The sequence below is a fragment of the Blennius ocellaris genome, assembly GCF_963422515.1.
Source record: "Blennius ocellaris genome assembly, contig: SUPER_13_unloc_1, whole genome shotgun sequence".
Lineage (NCBI taxonomy): Eukaryota > Metazoa > Chordata > Actinopteri > Blenniiformes > Blenniidae > Blennius > Blennius ocellaris.
In genome coordinates this window covers 1,060,969-1,072,494 of record NW_027662313.1, presented here as the reverse complement: position 1 = coordinate 1,072,494, position 11,526 = coordinate 1,060,969, and positions in this window count along the sequence as shown.

Below are 11,526 nucleotides of genomic sequence, written 5' to 3'. Positions count from 1 at the left end.
GTCACTACCAGTGACCATGACCTGTCACTATGACGTCACTACCAGTGACCATGACCTGTCACTATGACGTCACTATCAGTGAAGCTGTCACTATGACGTCACTACCAGTGACCGTGACCTGTCACTATGACGTCACTATCAGTGACCATGACCTGTCACTATGACGTCACTACCAGTGACCATGACCTGTCACTCTGACGTCACTATCAGTGACCTGTCACTATGACGTCACTACCAGTGACCATGACCTGTCACTATGACGTCACTACCAGTGACCATGACCTGTCACTATGACGTCACTATCAGTGACCATGACATGTCACTATGACGTCACTACCAGTGACCATGACCTGTCACTATGACGTCACTATCAGTGACCATGACCTGTCACTATGACGTCACTACCAGTGACCATGACCTGTCACTATGATGTCACTACCAGTGACCATGACCTGTCACTATGACGTCACTACCAGTGACCATGACCTGTCACTATGACGTCACTATCAGTGACCATGACCTGTCACTATGACGTCACTACCAGTGACCATGACCTGTCACTATGACGTCACTACCAGTGACCATGACCTGTCACTATGACGTCACTAATAGAACAATCACCCTCCTAGTAGACAATGGAGATTTAACACTTCACTGCTCAAGGATCCAGACTTCCTCACATTCTTTAAAAAACAATGGACATTCTTTTTAGAAACAATCTGCCTGGTGTCTCTCCCGGTGTCCTCTGGGAGACGCTAAATCTGTCATGAGAGGTAAAACAATTTCTTACTCCTCATACAAAACCAAAAAAGAAAAAATAAAGGAAAAAGAATTAGAAGATAAAATCAATACCATAGAAACAGCTCATGTTGCTTCCAATGACGACCGCTTATTAACGGAGTTAAAGAGATTAAAAATGGATTTGAATGAAATAATTGAACACAAAACACAATTTCAACTCCAGAGATTACGCTGGGAGAACTTTGAACATGGAAATAAATCCAGCAAACTCTGAGCCAATCAGCTAAAACGAAATAAAGAAAAATGTACAATCCCCTCAGTTAAAACTCAAAATGGTGAAATCACTTGTGACCCTCAGGAAATAAACACTACTGTCAGAGAATTTTATAAGAAACTTTACTCTTCACAAATTGACCTTCACAATCTGAAAGAGAGACTTTCTGAACAGTTGACCTCCAAAATTAAAAGACGAACAGATCCAAGGCCTGGAAGCTTCCATCTCAGTAGAAGAACTGCATGAAGCTCTCCAGCACATGTCTGATGGTAAAGCTCCAGGACCTGATGGTAAAGCTCCAGGACCTGATGGTAAAGCTCCAGGACCTGACGGTAAAGCTCCAGGACCTGACGGTAAAGCTCCAGGACCTGACGGTAAAGCTCCAGGACCTGATGGTAAAGCTCCAGGACCTGACGGTAAAGCTCCAGGACCTGACGGTAAAGCTCCAGGACCTGACGGTAAAGCTCCAGGACCTGACGGTAAAGCTCCAGGACCTGATGGATGCACCACTGAATTTTACAAAGAATTTTGGCCTTTACTCTCACCAACTATTTTTAGAACAGTTGAGGAGATTAAAGAATCTTTATCTCTCCCCCCACATATGAACTGTGCAAATATCAATCTTCTTCTTAAACTGGATAAAGTTCCTACACTACCATGTAGCTATCGCCCAATATCACTAATCAATGTACATCTTAAAATAATCAGTAAAACATTAGCAAGCAGAATAGAAAAAATTACACCCACATAATACACCCTGATCAAACTGGTTCATTAAAGGACGACACTCCACTAACAACACACGCAGATTAATTAATCTTATAGACCACTCCACTAACAACACACACAGATTAATTAATCTTATAGACCACTCCACTAACAACACACACAGATTAATTAATCTTATAGACCACTCCACTAACAACACACACAGATTAATTAATCTTATAGACCACTCCACTAACAACACACACAGATTAATTAATCTTATAGACCACTCCACTAACAACACACACAGATTAATTAATCTTATAGGCCACTCCACTAACAACACACACAGATTAATTAATCTTATAGACCACTCCACTAACAACACACACAGATTAATTAATCTTATAGACCACTCCACTAACAACACACAGATTAATTAATCTTATAGACCACTCCACTAACAACACACACAGATTAATTAATCTTATAGACCACTCCACTAACAACACACACAGATTAATTAATCTTATAGACCACTCCACTAACAACACACACAGATTAATTAATATTGTAGACCACTCCACTAACAACACATGCAGATTAATTAATCTTATAGACCACTCCACTAACAACACACGGAGATTAATTAATCTTATAGACCACTCCACTAACAACACACACAGATTAATTAATCTTATAGACCACTCCACTAACAACACACGCAGATTAATTAATCTTATAGACCACTCCACTAACAACACACACAGATTAATTAATCTTATAGACCACTCCACTAACAACACACACAGATTAATTAATCTTATAGATTACTCCACTAACAACACACACAGATTAATTAATCTTATAGACCACTCCACTAACAACACACACAGATGAATTAATCTTATAAACCACTCCACTAACAACACACACAGATGAATTAATCTTATAGACCACTCCACTAACAACACACGCAGATTAATTAATCTTATAGACCACTCCACTAACAACACACGCAGATTAATTAATCTTATAGACCACTCCACTAACAACACACGCAGATTAATTCATCTTATAGACCACTCCACTAACAACACACGGAGATTAATTAATCTTATAGACCACTCCACTAACAACACACACAGATTAATTAATCTTATAGACCACTCCACTAACAACACACGCAGATTAATTAATCTTATAGACCACTCCACTAACAACACACGGAGATTAATTAATCTTATAGACCACTCCACTAACAACACACACAGATTAATTAATCTTATAGACCACTCCACTAACAACACATGCAGATTAATTAATCTTATAGACCACTCCACTAACAACACACGCAGATTCATTAATCTTATAGACCACTCCACTAACAACACACGGAGATTAATTAATCTTATAGACCACTCCACTAACAACACACACAGATTAATTAATCTTATAGACCACTCCACTAACAACACACACAGATTAATTAATCTTATAGACCACTCCACTAACAACACACACAGATTAATTAATCTTATAGACCACTCCACTAACAACACACGCAGATTAATTAATCTTATAGACCACTCCACTAACAACACACGGAGATTAATTAATCTTATAGACCACTCCACTAACAACACACACAGATTAATTAATCTTATAGACCACTCCACTAACAACACATGCAGATTAATTAATCTTATAGACCACTCCACTAACAACACACGCAGATTCATTAATCTTATAGACCACTCCACTAACAACACACGGAGATTAATTAATCTTATAGACCACTCCACTAACAACACACACAGATTAATTAATCTTATAGACCACTCCACTAACAACACACACAGATTAATTAATCTTATAGACCACTCCACTAACAACACACACAGATTAATTAATCTTATAGACCACTCCACTAACAACACACACAGATTAATTAATCTTATAGACCACTCCACTAACAACACACGCAGATGAATTAATCTTATAAACCACTCCACTAACAACACACGCAGATTAATTAATCTTATAGACCACTCCACTAACAACACACGCAGATTAATTAATCTTATAGACCACTCCACTAACAACACACGCAGATTAATTAATCTTATAGACCACTCCACTAACAACACACGGAGATTAATTAATCTTATAGACCACTCCACTAACAACACACACAGATTAATTAATCTTATAGACCACTCCACTAACAACACACACAGATTAATTAATCTTATAGATTACTCCACTAACAACACACACAGATTAATTAATCTTATAGACCACTCCACTAACAACACACACAGATGAATTAATCTTATAAACCACTCCACTAACAACACACACAGATGAATTAATCTTATAGACCACTCCACTAACAACACACGCAGATTAATTAATCTTATAGACCACTCCACTAACAACACACGCAGATTAATTAATCTTATAGACCACTCCACTAACAACACACGCAGATTAATTAATCTTATAGACCACTCCACTAACAACACACGGAGATTAATTAATCTTATAGACCACTCCACTAACAACACACACAGATTAATTAATCTTATAGACCACTCCACTAACAACACACGCAGATTAATTAATCTTATAGACCACTCCACTAACAACACACGGAGATTAATTAATCTTATAGACCACTCCACTAACAACACACACAGATTAATTAATCTTATAGACCACTCCACTAACAACACATGCAGATTAATTAATCTTATAGACCACTCCACTAACAACACACGCAGATTCATTAATCTTATAGACCACTCCACTAACAACACACGGAGATTAATTAATCTTATAGACCACTCCACTAACAACACACACAGATTAATTAATCTTATAGACCACTCCACTAACAACACACACAGATTAATTAATCTTATAGATTACTCCACTAACAACACACACAGATTAATTAATCTTATAGACCACTCCACTAACAACACACACAGATGAATTAATCTTATAAACCACTCCACTAACAACACACACAGATGAATTAATCTTATAGACCACTCCACTAACAACACACGCAGATTAATTAATCTTATAGACCACTCCACTAACAACACACGCAGATTAATTAATCTTAGAGACCACTCCACTAACAACACACGCAGATTAATTAATCTTATAGACCACTCCACTAACAACACACGCAGATTAATTAATCTTATAGACCACTCCACTAACAACACACGCAGATTAATTAATCTTATAGACCACTCCACTAACAACACACGCAGATTAATTAATCTTATAGACCACTCCACTAACAACACACGGAGATTAATTAATCTTATAGACCACTCCACTAACAACACACACAGATTAATTAATTTTATAGACCACTCCACTAACAACACACACAGATTAATTAATCTTATAGACCACTCCACTAACAACACACACAGATTAATTAATCTTATAGACCACTCCACTAACAACACACGCAGATTAATTAATCTTATAGACCACTCCACTAACAACACACGGAGATTAATTAATCTTATAGACCACTCCACTAACAACACACACAGATTAATTAATCTTATAGACCACTCCACTAACAACACACGCAGATTAATTAATCTTATAGACCACTCCACTAACAACACACGCAGATTAATTAATCTTATAGACCACTCCACTAACAACACACAGATTAATTAATCTTATAGACCACTCCACTAATAACACACAGATTAATTAATCTTATAGACCACTCCACTAACAACACACACAGATTAATTAATCTTATAGACCACTGCCACCAGAATAAACAAAAGGCCATTATCACCTCCTTAGATGCAGAAAAAGCTTTTGATAGGGTAAATTGGAAATTTCTACTCGCTACACTACGGAAACTTGGATTTGAACAAAATGACCTCTCCTGGATTAAAACATTGTACACCTCACCCAGTGCCTGTGTTAAAACAAATGATCAAATTTCCTCAAGGTTCAATCTCAAGAGAGGTACCAGGCAGGGGTGTCCACTCTCACCATCTCTCTTTGCAATTTGTATTGAACCATTAGCAGCAGCCATTAGACAGAACAACAACATAAAAGGAATACAAACAGCAAATGTAACCCATAAAATATGTCTTTATGCAGATGATGTATTACTGTTCTGACAAAACGCACAGACCTCTCTTCCAGAAACAATAGAGTTGATAGGCAGATTTTCTGCAATTTCAGAATATTCTATAAATTGAAATAAATCAGTTGTCTTGCCTATTAACTCATTTTTTCCGCACACATCAAATATCCCACTAAAACCAGGGAACATTAAATGTCTTGGCATTAATATCTCAGCCAAACTGTCAGACTTGGTGCACTTAAACTACACCCCCCTTATTAAAACAATAGAAGAGGACCTCACTCGATGGAGAACACTTCCTATATCACTTATGGGGAGAGTAGCAACAATTAAAATGATGGTCCTGCCTAAAATTAACTACATCTTTTCAATGATCCCAACAAAACCACCAAAAACATGGTTTAATAAATTGGATTCCCATATCTCAAAATTCTTATGGAAAAATAAACCATCACGTATAAGTTTAAAAACACTGCAGAACACCAAGAACCAAGGTGGCTTAGAACTTCCAAACTGTTATAATTATTATCTTGCCAATAAATGACTTTATGTTGTAAAATGGATTAATCAGAAACTTAGATGAAGGCTGGATAGACATTGAAAAAACCTTCTGTGAAGATCTCCACATCAGAGACCTTCCTTTCTTCAGTCTTGTCATCAAAAAACACAACTGCTTTAAAAGCATCAATATAAACACATCGCTCACAGCTTGGTGGGAATTTCTTAAAATGAATGGATCGTCACTTATTCCCTACAAACTCACACCTTCTGGAACATTCCTGACATCCTGCAAAGTAAGAAACCAAGAAACTTCACAAGATGGAAAAACAAGGGAATAAGAAACTTGGAACACCTTCTCTTCAATCACTCTTTTATTCCATTTAAAGATCTAATAGAAACTTATGGTATCAGTCAAAACAACTATCTGGAATATCTTCAGCTCCAGTCAATAATACAAACAAAGTTCAAACTAGAAGAGATGAACCTAAACTGACCTCAGACAGTGACAAACCTCCTGAAGATCTCAGCTCCAAAACCACTTTCTAAAATCCTTTCAGTCCTGTCATGTTCAATCCTGTCATACCACAATATCCCTTCAAGCTCCAAAGGGGGTGGTTCTGCTGGGGTGGGGTGGGGGTGCTGGGCGTCGGGCCCCGGCTGGGCTGCCTGGCCAGGGCGAGCAGGTGTGGGGCTTCGGGGCCTTGGGGGCTGGGTGCCCTCCCGGTCCTGGTGGGGGTGCCCGCTGCGGCGCCGGGGGTGGCTCCTCCCTCCGCCTCCCTCCCCTCGCTGGGGCGGGGGTGGCCCCTGCTGCCGACCTCCGGGTCTGGCTCACCCCTGGATCAGGGGGAGACGGGGGGCAGTAGGGGCTCTGGGTTTGGATGGACAGCTGACTGGAGATGACCCCCGGGGGGGTTTATATGGGACAGGGGCCGGGGATGTGTGTGTGTGTGGGGGGGGGGGAGTACGAGTGTGGATTGGTCTGTATGGGTAGGTGTGTGTAAGTGTCTACGTGTGTTTGTGTGTGTGGGGGGATGGTGAATGTGAGCGTAGGTGTATGTGCGTGTGGGGGGGTGTAATTTATATATAAGTATGGGTGTCATCATGTGTGAGTATGTGAGGGTGCGGCGGGGGGGGGGGGGGGGGGGGGGGGGGTTCTACGTTCCCTAGCCGCTGGCCTCCAGCCGGGCTCGTGCTGGGCCATGCGGGTCTTAGACTCTGCTCTTCGGCCGTCGGGTGGGGTGGGGGGGGCTTCCTACCCGGGTCCTCTTCCGGTGCCTTGTCGGAGTGGGTGTTGGTCCCCGTGTTCCAGACCGGCCACTTCGGGGTGGGGCGGGGCGGCGTGGGGGGTCCAGCTGGGCTAAGTCCTAGCGACGGGGGGGACCTTCTCCCTCTCAGCCCCTCCTACCTCACCTCACCTTACCTCATTCAACAATAGGGGCCAGTGGACGGGGCCTAGGGTGGGGGGTCCAGGCCACTTAACTGTGGTCTGCCCCTCCCCCGACTTTGCGCCGCCCACAATTTTAACTACACTTAGTCACGCAGGGTCTTGAGGGGATCAGCTGGCTTTCGGGGTTCTGCCGCTGGGCAGCGGTAGAACGCCCTGGTCCCCCCCCCCCCCCCCGCTACCCCTCAATTTTAAACCGCACCCTAGACACACACATTGCACCACCTTTTCAAAAATCAAATACACACATCCACATGCACCCAACACCCCACAGGGTGGAGGGGGGGGGGGGGGTGGGGCTCCCCCCAGCACCTCCCGCTGTGGTCCCACCGTGTTCCGGGGCGAGTGCGGCTGGAGTACGGGGGGCGCGCTCGCTCGGGCGTGGCACTCCCGGGGGGGCTGGGTAGTGGTTCTCCCTCCCTATTCACAGTTGGACTGGTGGAGGACGAGATCCCGTAGTGGCCTGGTGGGGGCCTGGCTGGCGGCCTGGGAGTGGGGGGCACCCCCCTCCCAACCAAATAAATGTATGTACGTATGTCTGTATATATGTATGTCTGTGTGTGTATGTGTATGCTTGGTGTGTGTGTCTGTCTGGGTGTGTATGTATGTCTGTGTGTGTGTATGTATGTATGCGGGTGGGTGTGTGTATGCGTATGCTTGGGGGGGGTGTGTGTGGGTGGGCTGGGATTAGGTGATGGGGCGGGGGGGGGGGGGGGGGGCTCGGCGGCTGGGGCCTTCTCTGTCCCGCCGGGGTTGGGGGGGTGGTGGGGGGATGGCCCCCGGGGGTGCGGCGGGCTCCGCTGTCGGGGTCGGGGGGGCTCCCTGCCCGCGTGGCCTGGGAGCGCTGCACTGGCCGGTCCCGGCTTGGCGGCTCGGTCGGGGCCCGGGGCTCTGCGCCCTTTATCCTTCTCCTGTGGGCCCCTCTGGCCTGGGGGGGGGGGTCGTCTCTGCGCGCTCCGTCTGGTGCCTTCCGGGTTGGGGTGTGGCTCCCCGGGGGGGGTTTGTCGGGGCGTGGCTCTCCGGGGGGGTTTGTCGGGGCGTGGCTCTCCGGGGGGGTTTGTCGGGGCCTCCCTGGATCCGGTGGGTCGCTGGGTGCCAGAGTGGCGGCGTCCGGCCCTGGTGGCCTTGGACCCTGGTGGCCTTGGACCCCGGGGTGGTACTGCGGCCCCCCCCACAACAGTTCCATTCACATCCAGAGGACAAACCACACACACACACACACACACACACACACACACACACACACACACACACACACACACTCCTCACTGACGAGATTGTTCTGTTAATTATCAAAACCAAGTTGTTGTTTGCTTTTGTTGTTGTTGTGGTTGTTTGTTTGTTTTATTTATTTATTTATTTTTGTTTTATGTCCTTTTGTTTTTGTTATAATTGTTGTCATTATTTAGGTTTTTTGCTCTGTTGTTGCTCAGGCTGGTTTAATCTCATGGCAGTTGGAAAATATTTAGATCACTGTGGTTAATGTATTATCAAAAAAAAAAAGAAAGAAAGAAAAAAAAAATTTATGTAGCACTAACAAGGGTATTGTATGTATTTTTTACTTTTTTTCCACCAAGTCTTTCTCTGTCTCTCCTCTCCTCTCCTCTCCTCTCCTCTCCTCTCCTCTATCCTCTCCTCTCCTCTCCTCTCCTCTCCTCTCCTCTCCTCTCCTCTCCTCTCCTCTCCTCTCCTCTATCCTCTCCTCTCCTCTCCTCTCCTCTCCTCTCCTCTCCTCTCCTCTCCTCTCCTCTCCTCTCCTCTCCTCTATCCTCTCCCCTCCTCTCCTCTCCTCTCCTCTCCTCTATCCTCTCACCCCAACCGGTCCTCAGAATTCCTCCACCTCTGAGTCTGGTTTCTACAAAGTTTCTCCTTGTTGAGGGAGTTTTTCTTTCCACAGTCGCAAACACACCTGCTGCTCATGTGGATATGTTGGGCTTTTCTATTTTCTCTATAACAGCAAATTGGAATGACTGTAAAGTATTTAAAAAGAAAAAAAAAAAAAAAAAAAAAAGATGGTGGTAAACGTTCAGGCTGTTCTGGATGAGAAGGAAATTGTCAAATTTTATCCAGATTTAAAGGAAAATTATTCCGGAAAAAATGTTTAGTGCATGAAGTACATTTTGTTTTAAAGTATATTGCTTTTGTTCACCTTCATCACTAATTTCAAACACATGTGAAAGTCTTTTGCGTTGATCCTGTTGTGAAGAAACTGTCCTCTCTTTAACTGTTCCCAGATTGGAGCTCGGAGGGCAGATTTAAGGGTGAGAAGGACACTTTGAGTCACTGCGTGTCAATAAAATGAGCATGGAGGAGTGGGGGAAGGCAGCGTACAGCCTCCTCAGATTGGATTTCCTGCTCCTGAGCTAAGCAGCTGTCTCCTTTTTGTTCAGGTGGATTGTTTTTCAAGGCTCTGTGGTTTGCGTGTGACTCACTCAGGTCCTGATGGACATTGCAGGTTGGTGAATTAGACGAGCTTATTGGTAGTAGGAGACAAGAAAGAGGAAGCAAGTGATTGAGGCTGACACTGGGGGTCTCATCAAATTCCTCAATGGAAGCTTTTAATGTGCTTGTCTGCCCTTATTTTCTGTATTTTTACATTTTAGTGGCTCTTCATCCCTTTATTCTCAACAGATTACTCTCACCACTTTCTCATTGTTCTCAATGTATTTTCTTTTTTTGTACCTTCTACTTTTACCTTTTTTCTGTTTTGGGCAGTTTTTTGGTACTTCCAGAAATGTCTGAATCTTGAAAACAAACCAAAGACAGAAGTTATTTTATGGTGAAGTCTAATAATAACAGTTGTGGAGAGCCAGCTGAGTCCAATAACAACTGGAAAGCTGTGTTGATCTGCCCCTCTTAAAAATGTATCAAATCATAAATCACACAAAAGCTCTTCCACATAGGGAATCACATCATGTGTAATCTATTACATTCAGATTCAGATTCAGATTCAGACACATTTATTTATCCCACAAGGGGCAATTCATTGGTAGTTCCCAGTTGTACATTCACATGCATGCATTGGTCATCACTCATTCAATCATTCAATCTGTCAGGAATCAGCAACATAGGGAAATGTAAGAACATAAGAAATCAATAAACCAGAAAGAAAAGCATTTAACAAGACATCACAACACAAAAGATGAAATGGTCAAAAAGAAACAGTAATAAGAGAAACTTTGCACATCCAAAGTGACTTTTAACAGCTTCACGTCCTTTGAATATCACGCTTTTATTCTTTGCAGTCCCCCCATCCTCTCTTTAATTATATACAGGCCTCCCCATCATTCAAGCAGTTTTATCGCTGAATTTTCAGAATTTTTAACTATTATCCACACTAAATTTGAACGAATTTTAATCACTGGTGATTTTAACATACACATGGATAGCCACTCGGACTCATTGTCCAGAGAATTTTTAACTCTCCTCCAATGTCTGGATTTTAAACAACACGTCACACAGCCGACTCACAACAGAGGTCACACCCTGACCTGGTCATTTCTTATGGCCTGACCTCTGTTGTTGACCTGGTGTGACCTCTGTTGTTGACCTGGTGTGACCTCTGTTGTTGACCTGGTGTGACCTCTGTTGTTGACCTGGCTGTGTCCGACCACTTTTGTGTGTTTTTTCATGTCACCAGTTTTAACCAGCAGGAGGCCCCGGTCAGTTTACCACCATCTTTACCACCATGTTTCCCCATGAGGAGAGTCTGGG